The 13,092-nt window shown below is 40.4% G+C and overlaps 1 protein-coding gene across 1 annotated transcript in view; it reads left to right on the forward strand.

The window, feature by feature from the left end:
- The window catches only part of SLC35F1 (solute carrier family 35 member F1), a 373,073-nt gene that overhangs the window by 102,219 nt on the left and 257,762 nt on the right, over positions 1–13,092 (forward strand). The gene's annotated exons all lie outside the window — the stretch shown is intronic.

Consider the following 13,092-nt stretch of genomic DNA (forward strand, 5'->3'; position numbering starts at 1 on the left):
TTAAAATGCAAGTCACCTCGTGGCGTTCAGATGATGTAGCTTTAAAATAATGTTAAAAATATGGGGTAGCATAAGCCAAGGGGCATAAACATTTGAACTGTTGGGTGAATTTAGAATTGAGGCACTTTATTCGTTTGTGTAAGCTTAGACCTGATACCAGCTTCCTGTTGCATGTGCCTTGCACTTCCTCATCAGTGTAAAGTATGCATAAAGCCATCTTAACCAAGAGGTTGAGGATTCCTTTGCCATAGAGAAACCACCAGGTGGTGTAGAGGCAGCATAATCCTGGTACAGGAAGTGTTAGTGTGGGTAAGAAGAAGGGTCTGCCAAACGACCCTTGAAGGCTGTTGCAGCCACTCTGAATTCAGAGCAGCACTAAGTATGAACTTTATAGCGCTAAGTACAAGTACCCTGCCTTAAAATTTTCCATGATACATGAACTTTTTCTTGATGCGTCTTACCTCTCCCTCTGTGATGGCTCAGCTGTAAGCATGCAGCAAGGATCCTGATTTAGCCCTCAGCTTCAAATGCCAAGTTTCAAAATTCAGACCATTTTGAGTTGCTGTGTGAAAATGTGGCAACTTTTTAAAATAAGTGAAACGTGGAGGTGGTGGTGATGGGGGCCTTATGTATGTTTGTTTTATCCTCATCTTCAGAACTCAAAAGTGATTGAAGAGATTTTGCCCAAAGTTGATTTTTGAAAGTTTGGGCAAAATCTTTTCAGAGAACAAGCACAGGAAATTTCAACCTGAAACTTGATTTTTTTTAAAGTTAATATATGAAAATGGGAGGTTATAATGGAAATAGCCACTCAGATGGCACAACACATGAAATAGCAATCTTCAACTCACAAGCTTTTTCTGTATTGACAGAGATTGTTGTTTCTCGGGTTTCCTTCTTTCCCTTTGTTGAAATAAAATAAATTGACAAATATTCAGGAAGCTTGCCAGTCATTTCTTTATATAAAAAGGAATATAAATTCAATTTTCTCTGATCTACCAGATAAAACCATCCTAGCTGCTGAAACAGAGGGCAGAGTAATGATGGAAATAGAATTTATCTGCCCAAATTGTTGGATCTTAATCCAAGAAGGGTCCATTTATAGCTAGAAGAAGGGACTGTGTGCCTGACCACTTACATATTTATTCTTTCAGCTCAAGAGAGTTGTTAATAGAACAATGATTTCAGAGTTGAATAGAAATTAAGGGCCTGATCCTGCAAAGACTTTATATACTCTGAATACTCATGGCCAGCTTTAAAGAAAGAAAAGCCCTAAGAAATTTCAATTAAAAAAACCCTACATTAAGAGAATAATGTGCTTCTCCACTGAAGCAATCAAAAGCCAGGAAATGCCAAGTGTTAAAATTGCACATATATAAAGCTTCTAAATTTGAAACGAACTTTTGACATTTTCTGATTTTTGATTGCTTCTCTTTGGAACCTTAATACTCTTTTAACATAGCTTTCTGTGTGGAATCAGATAAAAGCGATAATATACAGTGGCAGATTAGCCACTGGGCCAATGAGGCCCGTGTCCGGGGTCCTGGCCAATTGCATGGCCCTCACGTCCCAACCCCTTTTCCGTGGCAGGAGTGTCAGCGGGGACTGCAGGGTGGGGGAGAGCCCCCACTCTGCTCTGGCCCAGGGCCCAACAAACCCCTAATCTGCCTCTCATAATATATGTGTTAGGTTACAACCTTTACAGTGTTCTCTGTCTGTAATTGTAACCAGTGCAGAGTTATTTTACTGAATAATAAAGGTACAGTGATATATGTGAATGTGTTGCTACGCATCTTGAACTGTCAGATTTTCACCCTTCTTTAATTAAACAGGAAAACTGCAAATTAATTCCAGTTCGTGTTATACTCCATGGGCAGCACTACAACACTCATGCTAGATCTCTGTCTCCATCTTTTTGTCTTTCTGTCTCCTGGTGCCTACCCATATGTTACTTATTTCTTCATATGCTGTATTTTAAAGAAATTTACTTTCTCCTTGGAGTAAAAGTGTGTACTTTCTGATGACAGTTACTATATGCCCTTATTAACTCTTAACATATTATAAATCCACTGCCCATCTTATGGATGTTTTAAAATAATTTTTCAAAATCAGCATCGTCCCGAAGGTCCTGAGTAAAACTTACCTGAAATTATTTTATCCTCATTACTGTATTGGGACTGCCTCTCAATTTATCACATTTTTGGACTGGTAAATTTCAGGGAGGCATCCTTAAAATTCTGTGTTTGATAGAATTCAGCAAAGAGAACTGGGAGCTGTCTCGGGGCCCACACTGAGCTGTTCGGCATGAGGAGCCACAGAAATGGATTAATGCAGCTGGTCTGTTAGGAATTTTTGCAAAACAGGTAGTTGATGGATGACTAAGCAGAAATCAAATTATAGATACATTAAGAGCCTTATTGCAGTTCTTGCCACCCATGTTGCTAACTAGAGGGAAAAAAATTCAAAGAGAAATGCTCAGAAACCTGATGGAAAACCTGCACAGGGAGTTCAGTCTGAGTTGTTACCCAGGAGGTAGTTAAAAGTTCAAACAATTTTTCTCACGAATAATGCATGAGCATAAAACAAGAATTTTGATTTGATCTGAGAAAACTCAAAGAGACAGTCTCAGGTCATCTTTGTTCCCCTCTCTCCCTTCCCTCCCCACCTTGCAATCTTTCTTTCACTTAAAATTGTGGATGGAGAAGTTCCTGAAGCTATTAATTCTCACTTCCGTGGAATTCTGGATGACACATTCACATCTTTATTTCTGCATGCAATCAAAATCTAAAATTGTTTGAAGACTCGAGAGGCTAATTTGGCCCCCAAAAATCTAAATAAATGGAGCCCCTTCACTTGTAAGAGAAGATTCAGGTGACATTTAGGTTAGTTTCCCATAACCTTAAGAGCCATTAATGGGTTGTACTATGTTTATTAAGACGGAGAGTAAAAGTAGGCATTTAACGTCCAGATTCCTTGACATCTTGAGGACTCCTCTAAGTTCCTGCTGTCAGTCCCAAGTACTTACTGTGCTCCTGCAGGAAGACAGCTGTAAATGCTCCTGCTCTGAATTTCAGTGTATGTTGTTGTCTAATCCATCGGTGATGAAAAGACCACAGAGGAGAAAGACAAGCAGTACTTCAAGTGAAAATCCTTGCTGCTCATAGCCTTTGGAAGGCTTGTCTACCAGCAGACCTTGAGTCACATGGCTCTGGTGCCAGGACTTATTTGTTTAACCTGATGTTATATGCTCTTCTTCCCAGGGCTGTTGTTGGAGGTGTTCCTGAAGGCTCAGTGGTCCCTGTTCTAATAGTTTGAACACCACTAAAACTGTGTTTAAGTTCTTGCCCAAATTCTTTGGTTAGAAGTGAGCATAGCCACCGTGATTTTACATCATCAGCAAAGTTCCCCACGTTTCAGCATTAAAGAATGACCAAGATTTGACCATTCCTCCTGCTGCAAGCACAATGGTATAGCCTGACCCATATAAAGAGTGTGTTATCTGTGAATGATGTTTCTTCTGCATCACTCAGGAACACCAATCTGGAACCACTTTGTAGTTTGTACTTTGGGCCAGGGAATTTCTTTGACTTGAGTATATTCTTTTATTTGTAATGCCCTGGTTCATTGCTCCTATGAGAGCTGTTAGAGAAGTGGGACAGAACAGAAAGAGAGGCTCCAAAATTTGCAGCGTGATCGATTGCTGCTGCCTCTCACATTTAGGGTGATGAGGGGAGGCTGGTGGGTAGGCAGACACGGCAACTTCAGAGTGGTAGGATGTGTTTAGAAATAGGACCTAAGTAGTTGTTGTTTTCATGATTTTGAGGGGCTAGTCATGAGATGTAGAAGAATCAGTAATGAGCAAAAAAAGTTGTTCCTCACTGTGACGGTCTTTGCTATTGCAGTCCAAACCAGTCGGGGGTTGTGTCACCACTTGCACTGTAACTCTGGGTGCCTCACAATGCTTTGCTGCTGCAGCTCCCAACCTGGGATGCTAACAACCATTGTACAAGCATGCAGGTCACACCCTGAAGTGTCTCTGTGCTAGACAACCCTGTTCAGCAGCTCTGACCCCAGCAGCTTGTCTAAAGCCCCACTCTGGCTTCTATCAGCCATGGTTACTACTTGCAGTGTGACCCTCAGTCCTGAATTTTCCCAAAATTGTGCACTCTGCAATGTCCAGCTCTCTCCTGGACAGGTCAGAGAAATAGTAAAGGTCATTTGTTCCTCTAAAGACATACAACCCACCATCTTGCCACATTAACTAGAGTTAACATTCACTTTAATTCAAACACAACACTGCTGGTTTCAATTAATAGTAAAACAAGTTTATTAACAAAAGAAGACAGTACTTTAAGTGAATTCAGGTATAAAACATAGTTAGAAAGGGTTACAAACAAACAAAAGTGAAAACACGCATCTAAAAATCTAAAACTTAATCTAGAAAGAGACAGACTTTGTTCAAGATGGTTTCTCTTACTAACCTTCCTTCTTCTCAGCCATGGCAGACTTTTTCTCAGTCAGGACCTTCCACAAAAGCACATGGGTCTGGTCTCCCTTGTCTTCTAGGTGAAAGATCTTTGCCTAAGCAAGTTTCTCATCTGTATTCAGTTCCAGAGATTTCAGCCCCCTTCTTGGCTGAAGGACCCATCTTTCTCAGCTCACAAGAGCTCTGTTCCCTTGTGTCTGTCTAATGATGGATGCCAAAGATGGCATCTATCTTTGCTTTGATCTTCCAAAGTTCAACGACTTTATTTCAAGAGGCAGGATGACCTCATGCATTCTTATCTTCCTGTGGACTTCTCATCCTCCATATGATTTCTATGTAAATGGGACGTCCATTGTTTCATTCCACCATGCTTAATTACATAGGAGACAGATAGCTGTAACGTTCTCTCCTGACTGGGCAGACTGTACAGCCTAATATCAATGAGTATGCATAATTCCTTATATAGTGTTGATACATATATATCACAACGATATTAATCACCCCTGTATCTTTAACTTTCAGAAAAGACTTCACTTTATACACTTCAATAATACAGTACTGTTGTATACAGTCAGTTGATTCAGTTGCTCAGACTTCTCACCCCCTAGACCGAGAAACATTTGCAATGTATCTTTGAAAAGTAAAACCCAGACCAAACTTCTCTTTCCTGCTGACTGTAGATGCCATGCTGGCTTCCTGCTGTCTTAATATGAGGTTTGGCTCCACCCCTTTTTATAATAGGGTGTAGGATGTGAATATAGGGGTGCTTAGTGTGCCAATCACATCTAAGGTTGGGAGAAATTCTAGGCTCCCATCAGTAATCTGCTAATTAATAAATTTAAGTTGAGGGGAAAATAAAACTTTATATGATTCTATATTTACAAGCTTTTGCATGGAACTAATTTGGAACTTGATTTTTCTATATAATAATCTTGGTGCACTAAATGTTAAATAAAGATATAAGCATGGGTCTTGATAATACTGTATCTTCCCAGGACTGTGAATGGCACTCTTTAAAAATAATACTCCTGCTGATCACCCAGCCCCTCTTTACTGAACCTGTTTCTACACACTGTGTGCAATGCAAAGCCTAACAACTAAAGCTGGTTGGGAATTTTTAGATGAGGCCTTTTTTATGTCAGGTTGAGGATGGAATTTCTAGGGTTGGGAAGCAGGGAGGAGAGAGAGAGAGAGAGAGAGAAATATTCATCCCAGAATTATCAAAGCTCATTGGTTAGGGGACTCGTGTGGAATGTGGGAGACCCAGAACTTCAAATCCCTGTTCTGTCTGGTCCACTGGGCTATAGAGCCAGTCTCTCCTGTTGGAGCTTGTTCTTATTTATATGAATAATTAAATATTCATTGGACTGGGGGGAGAGAGAGAGAGAATGACTCTATAGTTTGGTTACTGCTCCCAATCAGGTATAGCAGGGAGCAGAACCTGGGTCTCTCATATCCCCAGACAGCACGCTTCCCACCAGGTTGCTGGCTGTTCTGAGGTCTGGGGTCCTCCTCTCTAGTTTTTTCGCAAAGAATTTCAAAAGATCTTGGTTTCATTCCAGTGTGGAATGAAACTAATTTCAAAACCTTAAAATATTTCCTAAAATGGAATACTTGTTTTCTGGCCAGCCCTACTAACAACACCATACATCTTCCCTAGACTCAAAACTTGCTTTAACACTAAGGGTAGGTCTATACTTACCTGCCGGGTCGACGCGTAGAGTTCGACTTCTCGGAGTTCGAACTATCGCGTCTAATCTAGACGCGATAGTTTGAACTCCGAACGCGCTCCCGTCGACTCCGGAACTCCACCACCGCGAACGGCGGTGGCGGAGTCGACGGGGGAGCCGTGGACTTCGATCCCGCGGCGTCTGGACGGGTGAGTAGTTCGAACGAAGGTAGTTCGAGTTCAGCTACACTATTCGCGTAGCTGAACTTGCGTACCTTAGTTCAACACTCCCCCCCCTTAGTGTAGACCAGGCCTAAGAAAAAGGACTTGGAAGACTATGTGTAATAGCGCCACCTGGTGACTCCTGCCATAGTAATATGAACTGGTCTTTTGTTACATTACTACTAGCAATAGGATGGTCATTGAAGGACTGTCAGCTGGTATTTGAATATTTGCTGGTGTAATTCCACCTGTATAGATTTTTTTACTGAAATTTTGGCTACAGTAACACTGGCTGAGACTTGAGGCTTCTTCAAACACTTACTTATGTGGTGTCTTTTTCAGGCACCTATGTACTGCACATTTATTTTTATTTAGTGGGAGTTTTTCAGTAACATTGACTTCTGTTTAGTTTCAAGTAGCTTCCACATTAAAATCTCAACCTTAGTTATTACCAAATGACTGGATGGTTCATCTAACTGCAAAGCCTATCACTGGCTTCTAACTTCTTAGAATCAGGGAGTAAGGGTTTTAAATACTTTCAGATAATGAAAACAGTTGTAAAGATTGTTGTAACATTTTGTATCTGAGTCAATATCCTGCCTGTTAATTAATCCAGTTCAGAATACCTTGTGATAGGTCTAGACCTTGAGGGCCTTTGAGTTGCAAGGGGGAATCATAGACCTGTATATGTCAGATTCAGATTTCTGGATACCTGTTGTGTCTATGTGAGCAAAGCGCCATGATATTGAACAGGATGAGTGTTATTCCCTCATTAGGACCTTGAAAGCCCTTGTTCACACAGTTATAAATTTAATTTCTATTAATCACTGGGATTTACAAAGAGATGACACTAACCCACTTTCTTTCTCTAGGTTGCAATAGACTATATTAGCATTTTTGTGTTCAGGCACAAAGAGAATAAGCTGCACTTTAACAAAACTGATGGCAGTGTCAGAAGTTGACACCATCTTTTAAATGTGTATTATCAAAACAAGTAATAGCCCTTGCCTATATTCAAAGGTGACATCCCCCTCCCAAGCACCCCTCCCCCCAGTTTGTGGTATTGCATATTTTGTTTCCCTGTACAGTAGCAGATTGAGGATATTGCTAGGGTTTTTAAATGATGCCATTCAGTGGTTTTAGTTTATTTTCTATGCTCAGTCACTGTCAGCATTCTTATTTTAAATCTTGCCTGTCTAGTACTGATTGTGATTCCCATAGGAAGCTCAGCTCTGTAGTCAGCATCGTACAGTGAAAAAATCTGAAGAAACTGTACTGTACCTCTCTAAAAAATTCCATGCTTAAAGAAGCGGAACTGGCAGCCATTTAGTACATGATGTATCACACCTGTAAAAATATAATAATGTGCTACTGCTGGGTCTGTCTGTCTCTCTCTCTCTCTCTCTAGTAGAAGGTGCTATCTAGCAACTAGTTTTAGTAAAGCTTTGAATCAGTGCCCATGAAGATCTGCACCCAAGTAGTTCAGTGTAATAACAAATGCAGTACTCTTTTGCTGATCTCTTACAATAAATTGTTTTCCCTTCAGCCGCCGTCTCAATGATTGCTTTTAAACCAGGTCTTCTTTACTGAGTCCTTCTCCATTTGCTCCATTGTGTGTGCAGAGCAAGATTTGTGCTTCTTGGTCTTGACAGGTATGCAGTAATTACAGACCGTGAAGGACAAAAAAAGGACTCTTTATTGGTTCACCTCATTGCCCTAAATGCTGCGAACTAGCAGGATTTTATTGAACGGATTAAATGTCAGGTTCTCTTCTCTAGAACTGATGCCTATTGTGTTTTTAATGAGCACTAATACTTCCTACTATACAAAAGAGAGAGTATGGAGCACACCCATGCTTTAAAACAAAATACTTAAACACAGTCTGGTGTTTTAAGACTTTGATCATCTTTCCGATACGGTCCATGTCACTCCCTGTGTTAGTGTTAAGCAGAAAACACTGGTAAAACCCCCAAATTATGGGAATAAACAATTCCCATCTGCCTCTTGAATTTGCTGCACAGATAGTAATCTGGAAGCTAAACAGGAACATGAAGAAACAGTGACTAAAATACTGCCTTTTTGAGGTGTGGTTAGGAATCATGGACAAAATCCCAAGTAATTTGAGGCCTCAGACTTTTTTTTTTTACCTAATTTCTTGTTGTCTTAGATGTTGACTCTTTGAATTAAGTGAGTCCAATGGGAAAGGTGGTTTCACCACATTAATTGATTTAGTCTCTCTTTGACACTTGTGTGTAATTTCTGTTTATGTGCTTGCACTGAGGGAAGAATAAACCTATAATAATTTAGACATTTTGTTATTATGGGGGAATGAGGGAAATGCAAATGGACAAGTTGCTTAACTTTGCAAAATGGTAGCTCATGTGCAATTATCACATTTTCATAAGGATTTTTATTATGCACTCCAATATACCTTGTGATAATTGCCTAATATGACAGTCTATAATGGCTACAAAATGCATGGAATATTGGATAAATAATACTTTACATTTTTGCTAAATACAGTCAGATCATCAGCTCACATAAATCAAAGTAGCTCCACTGAAGTTACTGGCATTTATGCTACCTTACCTCAGCTGAGGATCTGGTGTTCTATGTTTTATAGGCAGCACAAGTAGCAACACCTACAGTTAAGGTTGCTCAACACTTTTCATTATAAGACCCCTGTTTTCAGTTGCTTATGACTTTCTCAACTGTTACCATTTGGGCTGAAATTTCCCATACTGGGTATCTGACTCAGGCTGAGATTTTTTTGCCGTATTTCAACAAAAATAGGGCAGCCATTTGAGGTTAGGGGAAAATACATTGTTTTGCCTATGTTAAAAAAATTCTTACAACCTTTATGTTAAGAAACTCTAGTGCCTGCATGCTTTGCACTAGAATCTTGAAATTTGGTAGGGGTTTACCTTTAGCCATCCTTGAGAAAATCTGCAAAAAATCAGACAAGTTCTGAGCCTCTGAAAATCTTAGTTTGCTTGTTCTCTGTAGAGTGTGACAGCTAAATTCTCCAAAGGTTCTGCTGCACTGAGCTTGAGCCTAGGGCTGCAGAGTGTGAGCAAAGTTTTCTCTACAATTACTCCTCCCGGCTACCGAGGCTTCTGTGGTGCTGGACACAGGAATTGAGAGCAGAGACTGCCTCTCCAGTGCTGTCAGTGTTCCCTCTCCTGGTGCCCAGGCAGAAAGCAAGTATGAGCTTGAGTTGAATGCAGAGAAGAGCTGGGCCTCCGGGAGTGGGGTGTATGTGTGTGTGTGGGGGAGACTGAGATGAAAATCCAGGAGGGACTGGGATTGGATTCAGGAGCCCAAGGGGACGGGTGGGACTGGGAGATGGAGCCAAGAGGGCACAGGGGGAAGCCTGGGACTGGAACAAGGAGATGAGGGAGTATGGGGGTTGGGGGACCAGGACTAAGACAAGGGCAGGCTAGAGAGGCCAGGGCAAAAGGGTTCAGACATGTGGGGAAAGGGGCAGAAGAGTTTGTGCTCACTAGTCCAGTGGTACACATACCCTTCACACAGAGGTCTTCCAGGGGGTACATCAACTCATCTAGATATTTGCCCAGTTTTGCAACAGGCTACATAAAAAGCACTAGCAAAGTCAGTACAAACTAAAATTTCATACAGACAATTATTTGTTTATACTGCTCTATATACTATACACTGAGATGTAATATAATATTTATATTTCAATTGATTTATTTTATAATTATATGGTAAAATGAGAAAGGAAGCAATTTTTCAGTAATAGTGTGCTGTGACACTTTTGTATTTTTATGTCTGATTTCGTAAGTTTTTAAGTGAGGTAAAATTGGTGGTACACAAGTCAAATCACACTCTTGAAAGGGGTACAGTAGTCTGGAAATGTTGAGAACCACTGCACTAGAGCACACTCCACTCCAGAGCCTGGAAGAGAACCCAGGATTCCCTAGTCTCAACAGTCCTCTGTCAGCAAATATCTGTGAAACCATCTGGTAAAATATGTGTCTCCGCTGAAAATATGTGTTCACAGCTGCCCGCAGTTCCCAGTGGCTGCCGTAGGTCCCATTTCTGGCCAATGGGAACTGCGGGAAACGGCGGCCAGCATATCACTGCATCCCACGCCACTTCCCGCAGCTCCCATTGGCCGGGAATGGCAAACTGCAGCCACTGGGACCTACAGGTGGCCGTGCCTGCAGACGGTCAATGTAAACACTGTCTCGTGGCCCGCCAGCAGATTACCCTGATGGGCCGCATGGGGCCCACGGCCCACAGGTTGCCCACCACTGATCTAAAGGTTCCACCCCAGCTGATGAGCCCTGTGGGAGTCAATATGATTCTACAAATGGAATTTCGGGGGGAGGGGTTGTTAAACTTACGAAATTGCAACCACAAATGCATTAAAAGAATGTTAAGGTTGCAAATTCAACCACTCAGGAATTAGAAAATGTCAGAATTCAAGGTTGTTAGTGCAACCTTAATTTAGCCCCCTTGTGTGTATGCATTATGGTAGTCTTTAAGAACATGATCATAAACCATTTTTTCTGCATAACTCTTACCTTATTCAGTGCATGAGATAGACAGTGCTCACTGAATGGGGAGCTATTCAATATTTTTCTTATCCTAATTGTGTAGTGAAGAAATCGGTAGGACCCTTGGCCTCATTTCTTGCAGAAGTTGGAAAGTGAATGAGGCCTGAGATTGTAGGAAGAGAAAGGAGGATCTCATGGTTAAAGCAGTAGAATACGATTCTGGAGAACTGCATTTTATTCCTGCCTTTGCCACAGAGTTCCTGTGTGATGCTGAGCAAGTTACTTAAACTAAACTTTTGACAAATGGTCACTAATTGTGTGTTCCTCATTCTCAGGAGGCCCAACCTGAGACATCTGTGGTCGGATTTGCAGTAGAGTTGAACGCTCACAATGGCAGCTGAAGTCAGTGGGAGCTGTTCTCTAAACAAATGAAATGGTCTTTGAAAAATAAGGCCATAGGCATCACAGATTGGGTACTCAAAATTAGCGGACACTTTTGACATTGTCTCTGTGCAGTTTTCCATCTGTAAAATGGCGATAATACCACCCCATACATTTGTTAACATTTGTGAAGCACTTAAATGTTGCAGTGATGAGTCCCATAGGAAAACTCAGGAAAGAATTAATAGTTCTGTCTTCAGAGCAGGGTTTGACTAGAGTGAAGTAAATATGGCCTAATACCAAACACTGAACATTGAGAAGAAAACAAAACATGGAATAACTGCTCATTATTGGAGTGCTTCCATCTATGCACTGAATGAGATATGGATCCCATGGGAAAAAAGTGTGCACTCATGGAATTAAAGACCATATCATAGTGCATACACACAAGGGGGACAAATTAAGGTTTAATGGGCAACATTTAATTCTGGTATTTCCTGATGTTTGAGTACTTGAATTTGCCATCCTAAAGTTCTTTTAATATAGTTTTTCAGATCTACTTTACCTAATAAACTAAAGAACTTTCTGCAGAGGCTATTTGTTCTCACAGATCAATAACATATATCTTAAAACCGCTCTAAGTGGTACTCTCACTATAGAACAAAAATGTTAAGGGTAAAAATCCATGTTTTCTTAACATCCATGAATTAATAGGTTCATAGGACACAGTTTAAAATATGTATTTTTCATATTGAACAATGTTGGATATAAACAAACCATTAAAATAATCTCTTATGTTAAAGGGCTTTTTTCTATGGCCACCATGGAATAATATTCCAGAAATAGTGGATCAAGTTAATAAGGCAGACTGTCCACCAAAATACAAGATGTGCTAAGACAAAGGAGAAGGAGAAGGGACAGCCATTGTTTCTCCTTTGGATACATGCACTAGGCTCACTTTATAGTAAAGGATGGCTGAACATATATATCTTGGTGGAGAATTTGGTCTGTGAATAAGAAACTCTGACATGGTGGAGTACATGCTTTATTCTCTTGTTGGAATGTCTTGAGAATATTTTACCAGGACACATAAACAGGTTTCAGTAAATGTTCCAGAAAGAGAGTTAAATTTAAGATCTAGGATCTAGATGCAAACAGTCTAAAATGAAAAGTAACGTAAATACAGGAAAATCAATATTGAGACTTTATTGAGAGGAAGGAAACCCAAAGGAAAACTTGGATGGAAACTGTAATGAGTACTGATTTTCAGTGGCACTCATGCTGTCTGGGTCCTGGCCACTGGGCTGGAGGGCTCTGCATTTTATTTAATTTTAAATGAAGCTTCTTAAACATTTTAAAAACCTTATTTACTTTACATACAACAATAGTTTAATTATATATTATAGACTTGTAGAAAGAGACCTTCTAAGAACGTTAAAATGTATTACTGGCACGCGAAACCTTAAATTACAATGAATGAATGAAGACTCGGCACAGCACTTCTGAAAGGTTGCCGACCCCTGGTCTAGATAAAATCTACTGTAATTCTAAACATTTTCCAGGGGAAAAAAAAGAGCCTCATATCATACGACTTTGAGATGACTGTTATGTTTCGAGTTTTACATGCAGCTTTACAAATTTCTTATACCTTGTTTTTTTTGTTCATTGAGACATTTCACTGCATTTCCCTTCACATCTAATATAGAACCGCTTTTCAGATGTGATGTCTTGCAGATTTTCTTTATATGAATGATAACAGGCAGGCAGGCTGTTTTTTCCATAGGTCCTCAACTTAGCAAAATGTTTGGCAC

The sequence above is a fragment of the Mauremys mutica genome, chromosome 3 (assembly GCF_020497125.1).
Source record: "Mauremys mutica isolate MM-2020 ecotype Southern chromosome 3, ASM2049712v1, whole genome shotgun sequence".
In the NCBI taxonomy this organism is placed as follows: Eukaryota; Metazoa; Chordata; order Testudines; family Geoemydidae; genus Mauremys; species Mauremys mutica.